Source organism: Schistocerca gregaria, unplaced genomic scaffold (genome assembly GCF_023897955.1).
Source record: "Schistocerca gregaria isolate iqSchGreg1 unplaced genomic scaffold, iqSchGreg1.2 ptg000169l, whole genome shotgun sequence".
Taxonomy (NCBI): Eukaryota; Metazoa; Arthropoda; class Insecta; order Orthoptera; family Acrididae; genus Schistocerca; species Schistocerca gregaria.
Window position 1 is genome coordinate 11,108,575 of NW_026061724.1, and position 16,023 is coordinate 11,124,597.

The window sequence follows — 16,023 nt, forward strand, 5'->3', positions numbered from 1 at the left end:
TTGCATCGGGATTGAATAGAACAGTCACCATGCACACTTTCTCCATAAGACTAATGTCTGAAACTGTCTACGCTTTGATCGTTCTCAGGAAGACCATTAGTAGTTTCCGATGCACATCTGGAGTCAATCTGTAATCAGTGGACTAACAGAATGTTGATGGAACACAGAAGTTTCATCAGAATTGAATACAACAGTCACCATCCGCAATTTCCTCCATGGGAGTAATGTCTGAAACAGTCTACGCCTTGATCGTTACCAGGAAGACCAGTAGTAGTTTCCGATGCGCATCTGGAAACAATCTGTAATCTGTGGACTCTCAGAGTGTTGATGAAATCTGTGGAATATCAGAGTATTGATGAAACACAGAAATTTGCATCGCGTTTGAATACAACAGTCACCATGCGCACTTTCCTGAATGGGAGTAATGTCTCAAACAGTCTACGCTTTGATCGTTCCCTGGGAGACCAGAAGGAGTTTCCGATGCACATCTGGTGGCATTCTGTGATCTGTGGACTGTCAGAGTGTTGATGAAACACAGAAAATGCATCGGGAATGTATACAACAGTCACAATGCGCACTTTCCTCCATGGGAGTAATGTCTGAAACAGTCTACGCTTTCAGAATGAGATTTCCACTCTGCAGCGGAGTGTGCGCTGATATGAAACTTCCTGGCAGATTAAAACTGTGTGCCCGACCGAGACTCGAACTCGGGACCTTTGCCTTTCGCGGGCAAGTGCTCTACCAACTGAGCTACCGAAGCACGACTCACGACCGGTACTCACAGCTTTACTTCTGCCAGTATCCGCCTCCTACCTTCCAAACTTTACAGAAGCTCTTCTGCGAACCATGCAGAACTAGCACTTCTGAAAGAAAGGATATTGCGGAGACATGGCTTAGCCACAGCCTAGGGGATGTTTCCAGAATGAGATTTCCACTCTGCAGCGGAGTGTGCGCTGATATGAAACTTCCTGGCAGATTAAAACTGTGTGCCCGACCGAGACTCGAACTCGGGACCTTTGCCTTTCGCGGGCAAGTGCTCTACCAACTGAGCTACCGAAGCACGACTCACGACCGGTACTCACAGCTTTACTTCTGCCAGTATCCGCCTCCTACCTTCCAAACTTTACAGAAGCTCTTCTGCGAACCATGCAGAACTAGCACTTCTGAAAGAAAGGATATTGCAGAGACATGGCTTAGCCACAGCCTAGGGGATGTTTCCAGAATGAGATTTCCACTCTGCAGCGGAGTGTGCGCTGATATGAAACTTCCTGGCAGATTAAAACTGTGTGCCCGACCGAGACTCGAACTCGGGACCTTTGCCTTTCGCGGGCAAGTGCTCTACCAACTGAGCTACCGAAGCACGACTCACGACCGGTACTCACAGCTTTACTTCTGCCAGTATCCGCCTCCTACCTTCCAAACTTTACAGAAGCTCTTCTGCGAACCATGCAGAACTAGCACTTCTGAAAGAAAGGATATTGCGGAGACATGGCTTAGCCACAGCCTAGGGGATGTTTCCAGAATGAGATTTCCGCTCTGCAGCGGAGTGTGCGCTGATATGAAACTTCCAGGCAGATTAAAACTGTGTGCCCGACCGAGACTCGAACTCGGGACCTTTGCCTTTCGCGGGCAAGTGCTCTACCAACTGAGCTACCGAAGCACGACTCACGACCGGTACTCACAGCTTTACTTCTGCCAGTATCCGCCTCCTACCTTCCAAACTTTACAGAAGCTCTTCTGCGAACCATGCAGAACTAGCACTTCTGAAAGAAAGGATATTGCGGAGACATGGCTTAGCCACAGCCTAGGGGATGTTTCCAGAATGAGATTTCCACTCTGCAGCGGAGTGTGCGCTGATATGAAACTTCCTGGCAGATTAAAACTGTGTGCCCGACCGAGACTCGAACTCGGGACCTTTGCCTTTCGCGGGCAAGTGCTCTACCAACTGAGCTACCGAAGCACGACTCACGACCGGTACTCACAGCTTTACTTCTGCCAGTATCCGCCTCCTACCTTCCAAACTTTACAGAAGCTCTTCTGCGAACCATGCAGAACTAGCACTTCTGAAAGAAAGGATATTGCGGAGACATGGCTTAGCCACAGCCTAGGGGATGTTTCCAGAATGAGATTTCCACTCTGCAGCGGAGTGTGCGCTGATATGAAACTTCCTGGCAGATTAAAACTGTGTGCCCGACCGAGACTCGAACTCGGGACCTTTGCCTTTCGCGGGCAAGTGCTCTACCAACTGAGCTACCGAAGCACGACTCACGACCGGTACTCACAGCTTTACTTCTGCCAGTATCCGCCTCCTACCTTCCAAACTTTACAGAAGCTCTTCTGCGAACCATGCAGAACTAGCACTTCTGAAAGAAAGGATATTGCGGAGACATGGCTTAGCCACAGCCTAGGGGATGTTTCCAGAATGAGATTTCCACCTGGCAGCGGAGTGTGCGCTGATATGAAACTTCCTGGCAGATTAAAACTGTGTGCCCGACCGAGACTCGAACTCGGGACCTTTGCCTTTCGCGGGCAAGTGCTCTACCAACTGAGCTACCGAAGCACGACTCACGACCGGTACTCACAGCTTTACTTCTGCCAGTATCCGCCTCCTACCTTCCAAACTTTACAGAAGCTCTTCTGCGAACCATGCAGAACTAGCACTTCTGAAAGAAAGGATATTGCGGAGACATGGCTTAGCCACAGCCTAGGGGATGTTTCCAGAATGAGATTTCCACTCTGCAGCGGAGTGTGCGCTGATATGAAACTTCCTGGCAGATTAAAACTGTGTGCCCGACCGAGACTCGAACTCGGGACCTTTGCCTTTCGCGGGCAAGTGCTCTACCAACTGAGCTACCGAAGCACGACTCACGACCGGTACTCACAGCTTTACTTCTGCCAGTATCCGCCTCCTACCTTCCAAACTTTACAGAAGCTCTTCTGCGAACCATGCAGAACTAGCACTTCTGAAAGAAAGGATATTGCGGAGACATGGCTTAGCCACAGCCTAGGGGATGTTTCCAGAATGAGATTTCCACTCTGCAGCGGAGTGTGCGCTGATATGAAACTTCCTGGCAGATTAAAACTGTGTGCCCGACCGAGACTCGAACTCGGGACCTTTGCCTTTCGCGGGCAAGTGCTCTACCAACTGAGCTACCGAAGCACGACTCACGACCGGTACTCACAGCTTTACTTCTGCCAGTATCCGCCTCCTACCTTCCAAACTTTACAGAAGCTCTTCTGCGAACCATGCAGAACTAGCACTTCTGAAAGAAAGGATATTGCGGAGACATGGCTTAGCCACAGCCTAGGGGATGTTTCCAGAATGAGATTTCCACTCTGCAGCGGAGTGTGCGCTGATATGAAACTTCCTGGCAGATTAAAACTGTGTGCCCGACCGAGACTCGAACTCAGGACCTTTGCCTTTCGCGGGCAAGTGCTCTACCAACTGAGCTACCGAAGCACGACTCACGACCGGTACTCACAGCTTTACTTCTGCCAGTATCCGCCTCCTACCTTCCAAACTTTACAGAAGCTCTTCTGCGAACCATGCAGAACTAGCACTTCTGAAAGAAAGGATATTGCGGAGACATGGCTTAGCCACAGCCTAGGGGATGTTTCCAGAATGAGATTTCCACTCTGCAGCGGAGTGTGCGCTGATATGAAACTTCCTGGCAGATTAAAACTGTGTGCCCGACCGAGACTCGAACTCGGGACCTTTGCCTTTCGCGGGCAAGTGCTCTACCAACTGAGCTACCGAAGCACGACTCACGACCGGTACTCACAGCTTTACTTCTGCCAGTATCCGCCTCCTACCTTCCAAACTTTACAGAAGCTCTTCTGCGAACCATGCAGAACTAGCACTTCTGAAAGAAAGGATATTGCGGAGACATGGCTTAGCCACAGCCTAGGGGATGTTTCCAGAATGAGATTTCCACTCTGCAGCGGAGTGTGCGCTGATATGAAACTTCCTGGCAGATTAAAACTGTGTGCCCGACCGAGACTCGAACTCGGGACCTTTGCCTTTCGCGGGCAAGTGCTCTACCAACTGAGCTACCGAAGCACGACTCACGACCGGTACTCACAGCTTTACTTCTGCCAGTATCCGCCTCCTACCTTCCAAACTTTACAGAAGCTCTTCTGCGAACCATGCAGAACTAGCACTTCTGAAAGAAAGGATATTGCGGAGACATGGCTTAGCCACAGCCTAGGGGATGTTTCCAGAATGAGATTTCCACTCTGCAGCGGAGTGTGCGCTGATATGAAACTTCCTGGCAGATTAAAACTGTGTGCCCGACCGAGACTCGAACTCGGGACCTTTGCCTTTCGCGGGCAAGTGCTCTACCAACTGAGCTACCGAAGCACGACTCACGACCGGTACTCACAGCTTTACTTCTGCCAGTATCCGCCTCCTACCTTCCAAACTTTACAGAAGCTCTTCTGCGAACCATGCAGAACTAGCACTTCTGAAAGAAAGGATATTGCGGAGACATGGCTTAGCCACAGCCTAGGGGATGTTTCCAGAATGAGATTTCCACTCTGCAGCGGAGTGTGCGCTGATATGAAACTTCCTGGCAGATTAAAACTGTGTGCCCGACCGAGACTCGAACTCGGGACCTTTGCCTTTCGCGGGCAAGTGCTCTACCAACTGAGCTACCGAAGCACGACTCACGACCGGTACTCACAGCTTTACTTCTGCCAGTATCCGCCTCCTACCTTCCAAACTTTACAGAAGCTCTTCTGCGAACCATGCAGAACTAGCACTTCTGAAAGAAAGGATATTGCGGAGACATGGCTTAGCCACAGCCTAGGGGATGTTTCCAGAATGAGATTTCCACTCTGCAGCGGAGTGTGCGCTGATATGAAACTTCCTGGCAGATTAAAACTGTGTGCCCGACCGAGACTCGAACTCAGGACCTTTGCCTTTCGCGGGCAAGTGCTCTACCAACTGAGCTACCGAAGCCCGACTCACGACCGGTACTCACAGCTTTACTTCTGCCAGTATCCGCCTCCTACCTTCCAAACTTTACAGAAGCTCTTCTGCGAACCATGCAGAACTAGCACTTCTGAAAGAAAGGATATTGCGGAGACATGGCTTAGCCACAGCCTAGGGGATGTTTCCAGAATGAGATTTCCACTCTGCAGCGGAGTGTGCGCTGATATGAAACTTCCTGGCAGATTAAAACTGTGTGCCCGACCGAGACTCGAACTCGGGACCTTTGCCTTTCGCGGGCAAGTGCTCTACCAACTGAGCTACCGAAGCACGACTCACGACCGGTACTCACAGCTTTACTTCTGCCAGTATCCGCCTCCTACCTTCCAAACTTTACAGAAGCTCTTCTGCGAACCATGCAGAACTAGCACTCCTGAAAGAAAGGATATTGTGGAGACATGGCTTAGCCACAGCCTAGGGGATGTTTCCAGAATGAGATTTCCACTCTGCAGCGGAGTGTGCGCTGATATGAAACTTCCTGGCAGATTAAAACTGTGTGCCCGACCGAGACTCGAACTCGGGACCTTTGCGTTTCGCGGGCAAGTGCTCTACCAACTGAGCTACCGAAGCATGACTCACGACCGGTACTCACAGCTTTACTTCTGCCAGTATCCGCCTCCTACCTTCCAAACTTTACAGAAGCTCTTCTGCGAACCATGCAGAACTAGCACTTCTGAAAGAAAGGATATTGCGGAGACATGGCTTAGCCACAGCCTAGGGGATGTTTCCAGAATGAGATTTCCACTCTGCAGCGGAGTGTGCGCTGATATGAAACTTCCTGGCAGATTAAAACTGTGTGCCCGACCGAGACTCGAACTCGGGACCTTTGCCTTTCGCGGGCAAGTGCTCTACCAACTGAGCTACCGAAGCACGACTCACGACCGGTACTCACAGCTTTACTTCTGCCAGTATCCGCCTCCTACCTTCCAAACTTTACAGAAGCTCTTCTGCGAACCATGCAGAACTAGCACTTCTGAAAGAAAGGATATTGCGGAGACATGGCTTAGCCACAGCCTAGGGGATGTTTCCAGAATGAGATTTCCACCTGGCAGCGGAGTGTGCGCTGATATGAAACTTCCTGGCAGATTAAAACTGTGTGCCCGACCGAGACTCGAACTCGGGACCTTTGCCTTTCGCGGGCAAGTGCTCTACCAACTGAGCTACCGAAGCACGACTCACGACCCACGACCGGTACTCACAGCTTTACTTCTGCCAGTATCCGCCTCCTACCTTCCAAACTTTACAGAAGCTCTTCTGCGAACCATGCAGAACTAGCACTTCTGAAAGAAAGGATATTGCGGAGACATGGCTTAGCCACAGCCTAGGGGATGTTTCCAGAATGAGATTTCCACTCTGCAGCGGAGTGTGCGCTGATATGAAACTTCCTGGCAGATTAAAACTGTGTGCCCGACCGAGACTCGAACTCAGGACCTTTGCCTTTCGCGGGCAAGTGCTCTACCAACTGAGCTACCGAAGCACGACTCACGACCGGTACTCACAGCTTTACTTCTGCCAGTATCCGCCTCCTACCTTCCAAACTTTACAGAAGCTCTTCTGCGAACCATGCAGAACTAGCACTTCTGAAAGAAAGGATATTGCGGAGACATGGCTTAGCCACAGCCTAGGGGATGTTTCCAGAATGAGATTTCCACTCTGCAGCGGAGTGTGCGCTGATATGAAACTTCCTGGCAGATTAAAACTGTGTGCCCGACCGAGACTCGAACTCGGGACCTTTGCGTTTCGCGGGCAAGTGCTCTACCAACTGAGCTACCGAAGCACGACTCACGACCGCTACTCACAGCTTTACTTCTGCCAGTATCCGCCTCCTATCTTCCAAACTTTACAGAAGCTCTTCTGCGAACCATGCAGAACTAGCACTTCTGAAAGAAAGGATATTGCGGAGACATGGCTTAGCCACAGCCTAGGGGATGTTTCCAGAATGAGATTTCCACTCTGCAGCGGAGTGTGCGCTGATATGAAACTTCCTGGCAGATTAAAACTGTGTGCCCGACCGAGACTCGAACTCGGGACCTTTGCCTTTCGCGGGCAAGTGCTCTACCAACTGAGCTACCGAAGCACGACTCACGACCGGTACTCACAGCTTTACTTCTGCCAGTATCCGCCTCCTACCTTCCAAACTTTACAGAAGCTCTTCTGCGAACCATGCAGAACTAGCACTTCTGAAAGAAAGGATATTGCGGAGACATGGCTTAGCCACAGCCTAGGGGATGTTTCCAGAATGAGATTTCCACTCTGCAGCGGAGTGTGCGCTGATATGAAACTTCCTGGCAGATTAAAACTGTGTGCCCGACCGAGACTCGAACTCGGGACCTTTGCCTTTCGCGGGCAAGTGCTCTACCAACTGAGCTACCGAAGCACGACTCACGACCGGTACTCACAGCTTTACTTCTGCCAGTATCCGCCTCCTACCTTCCAAACTTTACAGAAGCTCTTCTGCGAACCATGCAGAACTAGCACTTCTGAAAGAAAGGATATTGCGGAGACATGGCTTAGCCACAGCCTAGGGGATGTTTCCAGAATGAGATTTCCACTCTGCAGCGGAGTGTGCGCTGATATGAAACTTCCTGGCAGATTAAAACTGTGTGCCCGACCGAGACTCGAACTCGGGACCTTTGCCTTCCGCGGGCAAGTGCTCTACCAACTGAGCTACCGAAGCACGACTCACGACCGGTACTCACAGCTTTACTTCTGCCAGTATCCGCCTCCTACCTTCCAAACTTTACAGAAGCTCTTCTGCGAACCATGCAGAACTAGCACTTCTGAAAGAAAGGATATTGCGGAGACATGGCTTAGCCACAGCCTAGGGGATGTTTCCAGAATGAGATTTCCACTCTGCAGCGGAGTGTGCGCTGATATGAAACTTCCTGGCAGATTAAAACTGTGTGCCCGACCGAGACTCGAACTCGGGACCTTTGCCTTTCGCGGGCAAGTGCTCTACCAACTGAGCTACCGAAGCACGACTCACGACCGGTACTCACAGCTTTACTTCTGCCAGTATCCGCCTCCTACCTTCCAAACTTTACAGAAGCTCTTCTGCGAACCATGCAGAACTAGCACTTCTGAAAGAAAGGATATTGCGGAGACATGGCTTAGCCACAGCCTAGGGGATGTTTCCAGAATGAGATTTCCACTCTGCAGCGGAGTGTGCGCTGATATGAAACTTCCTGGCAGATTAAAACTGTGTGCCCGACCGAGACTCGAACTCGGGACCTTTGCCTTTCGCGGGCAAGTGCTCTACCAACTGAGCTACCGAAGCACGACTCACGACCGGTACTCACAGCTTTACTTCTGCCAGTATCCGCCTCCTACCTTCCAAACTTTACAGAAGCTCTTCTGCGAACCATGCAGAACTAGCACTTCTGAAAGAAAGGATATTGCGGAGACATGGCTTAGCCACAGCCTAGGGGATGTTTCCAGAATGAGATTTCCACTCTGCAGCGGAGTGTGCGCTGATATGAAACTTCCTGGCAGATTAAAACTGTGTGCCCGACCGAGACTCGAACTCGGGACCTTTGCCTTTCGCGGGCAAGTGCTCTACCAACTGAGCTACCGAAGCACGACTCACGACCGGTACTCACAGCTTTACTTCTGCCAGTATCCGCCTCCTACCTTCCAAACTTTACAGAAGCTCTTCTGCGAACCATGCAGAACTAGCACTTCTGAAAGAAAGGATATTGCGGAGACATGGCTTAGCCACAGCCTAGGGGATGTTTCCAGAATGAGATTTCCACTCTGCAGCGGAGTGTGCGCTGATATGAAACTTCCTGGCAGATTAAAACTGTGTGCCCGACCGAGACTCGAACTCGGGACCTTTGCCTTCCGCGGGCAAGTGCTCTACCAACTGAGCTACCGAAGCACGACTCACGACCGGTACTCACAGCTTTACTTCTGCCAGTATCCGCCTCCTACCTTCCAAACTTTACAGAAGCTCTTCTGCGAACCATGCAGAACTAGCACTTCTGAAAGAAAGGATATTGCGGAGACATGGCTTAGCCACAGCCTAGGGGATGTTTCCAGAATGAGATTTCCACTCTGCAGCGGAGTGTACGCTGATATGAAACTTCCTGGCAGATTAAAACTGTGTGCCCGACCGAGACTCGAACTCGGGACCTTTGCCTTTCGCGGGCAAGTGCTCTACCAACTGAGCTACCGAAGCACGACTCACGACCGGTACTCACAGCTTTACTTCTGCCAGTATCCGCCTCCTACCTTCCAAACTTTACAGAAGCTCTTCTGCGAACCATGCAGAACTAGCACTTCTGAAAGAAAGGATATTGCGGAGACATGGCTTAGCCACAGCCTAGGGGATGTTTCCAGAATGAGATTTCCACTCTGCAGCAGAGTGTGCGCTGATATGAAACTTCCTGGCAGATTAAAACTGTGTGCCCGACCGAGACTCGAACTCGGGACCTTTGCCTTTCGCGGGCAAGTGCTCTACCAACTGAGCTACCGAAGCACGACTCACGACCGGTACTCACAGCTTTACTTCTGCCAGTATCCGCCTCCTACCTTCCAAACTTTACAGAAGCTCTTCTGCGAACCATGCAGAACTAGCACTTCTGAAAGAAAGGATATTGCGGAGACATGGCTTAGCCACAGCCAAGGGATGTTTCCAGAATGAGATTTCCACTCTGCAGCGGAGTGTGCGCTGATATGAAACTTCCTGGCAGATTAAAACTGTGTGCCCGACCGAGACTCGAACTCGGGACCTTTGCCTTTCGCGGGCAAGTGCTCTACCAACTGAGCTACCGAAGCACGACTCACGACCGGTACTCACAGCTTTACTTCTGCCAGTGTCCGCCTCCTACCTTACAAACTTTACAGAAGCTCTTCTGCGAACCATGCAGAACTAGCACTTCTGAAAGAAAGGATATTGCGGAGACATGGCTTAGCCACAGCCTAGGGGATGTTTCCAGAATGAGATTTCCACTCTGCAGCGGAGTGTGCGCTGATATGAAACTTCCTGGCAGATTAAAACTGTGTGCCCGACCGAGACTCGAACTCGGGACCTTTGCCTTTCGCGGGCAAGTGCTCTACCAACTGAGCTACCGAAGCACGACTCACGACCGGTACTCACAGCTTTACTTCTGCCAGTATCCGCCTCCTACCTTCCAAACTTTACAGAAGCTCTTCTGCGAACCATGCAGAACTAGCACTTCTGAAAGAAAGGATATTGCGGAGACATGGCTTAGCCACAGCCTAGGGCATGTTTCCAGAATGAGATTTCCACTCTGCAGCGGAGTGTGCGCTGATATGAAACTTCCTGGCAGATTAAAACTGTGTGCCCGACCGAGACTCGAACTCGGGACCTTTGCCTTTCGCGGGCAAGTGCTCTACCAACTGAGCTATCGAAGCACGACTCACGACCGGTACACACAGCTTTACTTCTGCCAGTATCCGCCTCCTACCTTCCAAACTTTACAGAAGCTCTTCTGCGAACCATGCAGAACTAGCACTTCTGAAAGAAAGGATATTGCGGAGACATGGCTTAGCCACAGCCTAGGGGATGTTTCCAGAATGAGATTTCCACTCTGCAGCGGAGTGTGCGCTGATATAAAACTTCCTGGCAGATTAAAACTGTGTGCCCGACAGAGACTCGAACTCGGGACCTTTGCCTTTCGCGGGCAAGTGCTCTACCAACTGAGCTACCGAAGCACGACTCACGACCGGTACTCACAGCTTTACTTCTGCCAGTATCCGCCTCCTACCTTCCAAACTTTACAGAAGCTCTTCTGCGAACCATGCAGAACTAGCACTTCTGAAAGAAAGGATATTGCGGAGACATGGCTTAGCCACAGCCTAGGGGATGTTTCCAGAATGAGATTTCCACTCTGCAGCGGAGTGTGCGCTGATATGAAACTTCCTGGCAGATTAAAACTGTGTGCCCGACCGAGACTCGAACTCGGGACCTTTGCCTTTCGCGGGCAAGTGCTCTACCAACTGAGCTACCGAAGCACGACTCACGACCGGTACACACAGCTTTACTTCTGCCAGTATCCGCCTCCTACCTTCCAAACTTTACAGAAGCTCTTCTGCGAACCATGCAGAACTAGCACTTCTGAAAGAAAGGATATTGCGGAGACATGGCTTAGCCACAGCCTAGGGGATGTTTCCAGAATGAGATTTCCACTCTGCAGCGGAGTGTGCGCTGATATAAAACTTCCTGGCAGATTAAAACTGTGTGCCCGACAGAGACTCGAACTCGGGACCTTTGCCTTTCGCGGGCAAGTGCTCTACCAACTGAGCTACCGAAGCACGACTCACGACCGGTACTCACAGCTTTACTTCTGCCAGTATCCGCCTCCTACCTTCCAAACTTTACAGAAGCTCTTCTGCGAAACATGCAGAACTAGCACTTCTGAAAGAAAGGATATTGCGGAGACATGGCTTAGCCACAGCCTAGGGGATGTTTCCAGAATGAGATTTCCACTCTGCAGCGGAATGTGCGCTGATATGAAACTTCCTGGCAGATTAAAACTGTGTGCCCGACCGAGACTCGAACTCGGGACCTTTGCCTTTCGCGAGCAAGTGCTCTACCAACTGAGCTACCGAAGCACCAAGCTAAGCCATGTCTCCGCAATATCCTTTCTTTCAGAAGTGCTAGTTCTGCATGGTTCGCAGAAGAGCTTCTGTGAAGTTTGGAAGGTAGGAGGCGGATACTGGCAGAAGTAAAGCTGTGAGTACCGGTCGTGAGTCGTGCTTCGGTAGCTCAGTTGGTAGAGCACTTGCCCGCGAAAGGCAAAGGTCCCGAGTTCGAGTCTCGGTCGGGCACACAGTTTTAATCTGCCAGGAAGTTTCATATCAGCGCACACTCCGCTGCAGAGTGGAAATCTCATTCTGGAAACATCCCCTAGGCTGTTGCTAAGCCATGTCTCCGCAATATCCTTTCTTTCAGAAGTGCTAGTTCTGCATGGTTCGCAGAAGAGCTTCTGTAAAGTTTGGAAGGTAGGAGGAGGATACTGGCAGAAGTAAAGCTGTGAGTACCGGTCGTGAGTCGTGCTTCGGTAGCTCAGTTGGTAGAGCACTTGCCCGCGAAAGGCAAAGGTCCCGAGTTCGAGTCTCGGTCGGGCACACAGTTTTAATCTGCCAGGAAGTTTCATATCAGCGCACACTCCGCTGCAGAGTGGAAATCTCATTCTGGAAACATCCCCTAGGCTGTGGCTAAGCCATGTCTCCGCAATATCCTTTCTTTCAGAAGTGCTAGTTCTGAATGGTTCGCAGAAGAGCTTCTGTAAAGTTTGGAAGGTAGGAGGCGGATACTGGCAGAAGTAAAGCTGTGAGTACCGGTCGTGAGTCGTGCTTCGGTAGCTCAGTTGGTAGAGCACTTGCCCGCGAAAGGCAAAGGTCCCGAGTTCGAGTCTCGGTCGGGCACACAGTTTTAATCTGCCAGGAAGTTTCATATCAGCGCACACTCCGCTGCAGAGTGGAAATCTCATTCTGGAAACATCCCCTAGGCTGTGGCTAAGCCATGTCTCCGCAATATCCTTTCTTTCAGAAGTGCTAGTTCTGCATGGTTCGCAGAAGAGCTTCTGTAAAGTTTGGAAGGTAGGAGGCGGATACTGGCAGAAGTAAAGCTGTGAGTACCGGTCGTGAGTCGTGCTTCGGTAGCTCAGTTGGTAGAGCACTTGCCCGCGAAAGGCAAAGGTCCCGAGTTCGAGTCTCGGTCGGGCACACAGTTTTAATCTGCCAGGAAGTTTCATATCAGCGCACACTCCGCTGCAGAGTGGAAATCTCATTCTGGAAACATCCCCTAGGCTGTGGCTAAGCCATGTCTCCGCAATATCCTTTCTTTCAGAAGTGCTAGTTCTGCATGGTTCGCAGAAGAGCTTCTGTAAAGTTTGGAAGATAGGAGGCGGATACTGGCAGAAGTAAAGCTGTGAGTACCGGTCGTGAGTCGTGCTTCGGTAGCTCAGTTGGTAGAGCACTTGCCCGCGAAACGCAAAGGTCCCGAGTTCGAGTCTCGGTCGGGCACACAGTTTTAATCTGCCAGGAAGTTTCATATCAGCGCACACTCCGCTGCAGAGTGGAAATCTCATTCTGGAAACATCCCCTAGGCTGTGGCTAAGCCATGTCTCCGCAATATCCTTTCTTTCAGAAGTGCTAGTTCTGCATGGTTCGCAGAAGAGCTTCTGTAAAGTTTGGAAGGTAGGAGGCGGATACTGGCAGAAGTAAAGCTGTGAGTACCGGTCGTGAGTCGTGCTTCGGTAGCTCAGTTGGTAGAGCACTTGCCCGCGAAAGGCAAAGGTCCCGAGTTCGAGTCTCGGTCGGGCACACAGTTTTAATCTGCCAGGAAGTTTCAGTCTACGCTTTGATCGTTCCCTGGAAGACCAGTGGTAGTTTCCGATGCACATCTGGAGGCATTCTCTAATCTGTGGACTATCAGAGTGTTGATGAAACACAGAAATTGCATTGGGATTGAATACAAGAGTCACCATGCGCACTTTCCTCCATGGGAGTAATGTCTCAAACACTCTACGCTTTGATCGTTCCCATTAAGACCAGTAGTAGTTTCCGATGCACATCTGGGGGCATTCTGTAATCTGTGGACTATCAGACTGTTGATGAAACACAGAAATTGCATCGGGATTGAATACAACGGTCACATTGCGCACTTTCCTCCATGGGAGTAATGTCTCAAACAGTCTACGATTTGATCGTTCCCTGGAAGACCAGTAGTAGTTTCCGATGCACATATGGAGTCATTCTGTAATCTGTGGACTATAAGACTGTTGATGAAACACAGAAATTTCATCGGGATTGAATACAACAGTCACCATGCGCACTTTCCTCCGTGGGAGTAATTCTCAAACAGTCTACGCTTTGATCGTTCCCTGGAAGACCAGTAGTAGTTTCCGATGCACATCTGATGGCATTCTGTAATCTGTGGACTGTCAGAGTGTTGATGAAACACGGAAATTGCATCGGGATTGAATACAACAGTCACCATCCGCATTATCCTCCATGGGAGTAATGTCTGAAACAGTCTACGATTTGATCGTTCCCATTAACACCAGTAGTAGTTTCCGATGCACATCTGGAGGCATTCTGTAACCAGTGGACCTTCAAAGTGTTAATGAAAAACAGAAATTGCATCAGGATTGAATACAACAGTCACCATGCACACTTTCCTCCATGGGAGTTATGTCTGAAACAGTCCACGATTTGATCGCTCCTAGGAAGACCAGTAGTAGTTTCCGATGCACATCTGGAGGCAATCAGTAATCTGTGTACTATCAGAGTGTTGATGAAACAAGAACATTGCATCGGGATTGAATAGAACTGTCACCATGCGCACTTTCCTCCATGAGAGTAATGTCTCAAACAGTCTACGCTTTGATCGCTCTCTGGAAGACCAGTGGAAGTTTCCGATGCACATCTGGAGGCATTCTGTAATCTGTGGACTATCAGAGTGTTGATGAAACACAGAAATTGCACCGGTATTGAATACATCAGTCACCATGTACACTTTCCTTCATGGGAATAATGTCTCAAACGGTCTACGTTTTGATCGTTCCCAGGAAGACAATTAGTAGTTCCCGATGCACATCTGGAGGCATTCTGTAATCTGTGGTCTATCAGAGTGTTGATGAAACACAGAAAACGCATCGGGAATGAATACAACAGTCACCATGCGCACTTTCCTCCATAGGAGTAATGTCTCAAAGTGTTTACCCTTTGGTCGTTCCCTCGAAGACCAGTAGTAGTTTCCGATGCACGTCTGGTGGCATTCTGCAATCTGTGGACTATCAGAGTGTTGATGAAACACAAAATTTGCATCGGGAGTGAATACAACAGTCACAATGCGCACTTTCCTCCATGGGAGTAATGTCTGAAACAGTCTACGCTTTGATCGTTCCCTGGAAGACCAGTTGTAGTTTCCGATGCACATCTGTAGGCATTCTGTAATCTGTGGACTGCCAGAGTGTTGATGAAACACAGAAATTGCATTGGGATTGAATACAACAGTTACCATGCGCACTTTCCTCCATGGGAGCAATGTCTCAAACACTCTACGCTTTGATCGTTCAAATTAAGACCAGTAGTAGTTTCCGATGCACATCTGGAGGCATTCTGTAACCTGTGGACTATTAGACTGTTGGTGAAACACAGAAATTGCATCGGGATTGAATACAACAGTCACCATGCGCTCTTTCCTCCATGGGAGTAATGTCTCAAACAGTCTACGATTTGATCGTTACCTGGAAGACCAGTAGTAGTTTCCGATGCACATCTGAAGCCAATCTGTAATCTGTGGACTATATGACTGTTGATGAAACATAGAAATTGCATCGGGATTGAATACAACAGTCACCATGCGCACTTTCCTCCATGGGAGCAATGTCTCAAAGAGTTTAGGCTCTGATCGTTCCCTGGAAGACCAGTAGTAGTTTCCGATCCACATCTGGAGGCATTCTGTAATCTGTGCACTATCAGAGTGTTGATGAAACACAGAAATTGCATCGGGATTGAATACAACAGTCCCCATTCGCACTTTCCTCCATGGGAGTAATGTCTCAAACAGTCTACGCTTTGATCGTTCAGTGGAAGACCAGTATTAGTTTCCGATGCACATCTGGTGGCATTCTGTAATCTGTGGACCATCAGAGTGTAGATGGAACACAGAAATTGCATCGGGATTGAATACAACAGTCACCACGCGCACTTTCCGCCACGTTAGTAATGTCTCAAACAATTTACGCTTTGATCGCTCCCTGGAAAACCAGAAGTAGTTTCCAATGCACCTCTGGAGGCATTCTGTAATCTGTGGACTATAAGAGTGTTGATGAAACACAGATATTGCATCGGGATTGAATTCACCATGCGCACTTTCCTCCACGGGAGTAAGCTCTCAAACAGTCTACGCTTTGATTGTTCTCTGGAAGACCAGTAGTAGTTTCCGATGCACATCTGGTGGCATTCTGTAATCTGTGGACTATCAGAGTGTTGATGAAACACAGAAATTGCATCGAGATTGAATACAACAGTCAAGATGCGCACTTTCCTCCACGTGA

At 49.7% G+C, this 16,023-nt stretch overlaps 3 non-coding genes across 3 annotated transcripts; all 3 read right to left on the bottom strand.

Moving 5' to 3' along the window:
- Positions 1-7,593: 7,593 nt before the first annotated feature.
- On the bottom strand, positions 7,594-7,668 carry Trnap-cgg (transfer RNA proline (anticodon CGG)). The gene has a single exon. It is a non-coding gene; the product is annotated as a tRNA-Pro (tRNA).
- Positions 7,669-8,793: 1,125 nt separating this feature from the next.
- Trnap-cgg (transfer RNA proline (anticodon CGG)) lies at positions 8,794-8,868 on the bottom strand. The gene has a single exon. It is a non-coding gene; the product is annotated as a tRNA-Pro (tRNA).
- Positions 8,869-10,292: 1,424 nt separating this feature from the next.
- Positions 10,293-10,367, bottom strand: Trnas-cga (transfer RNA serine (anticodon CGA)). Its single transcript has one exon. It is a non-coding gene; the product is annotated as a tRNA-Ser (tRNA).
- Between the last annotated feature and the right edge of the window lie 5,656 nt (positions 10,368-16,023).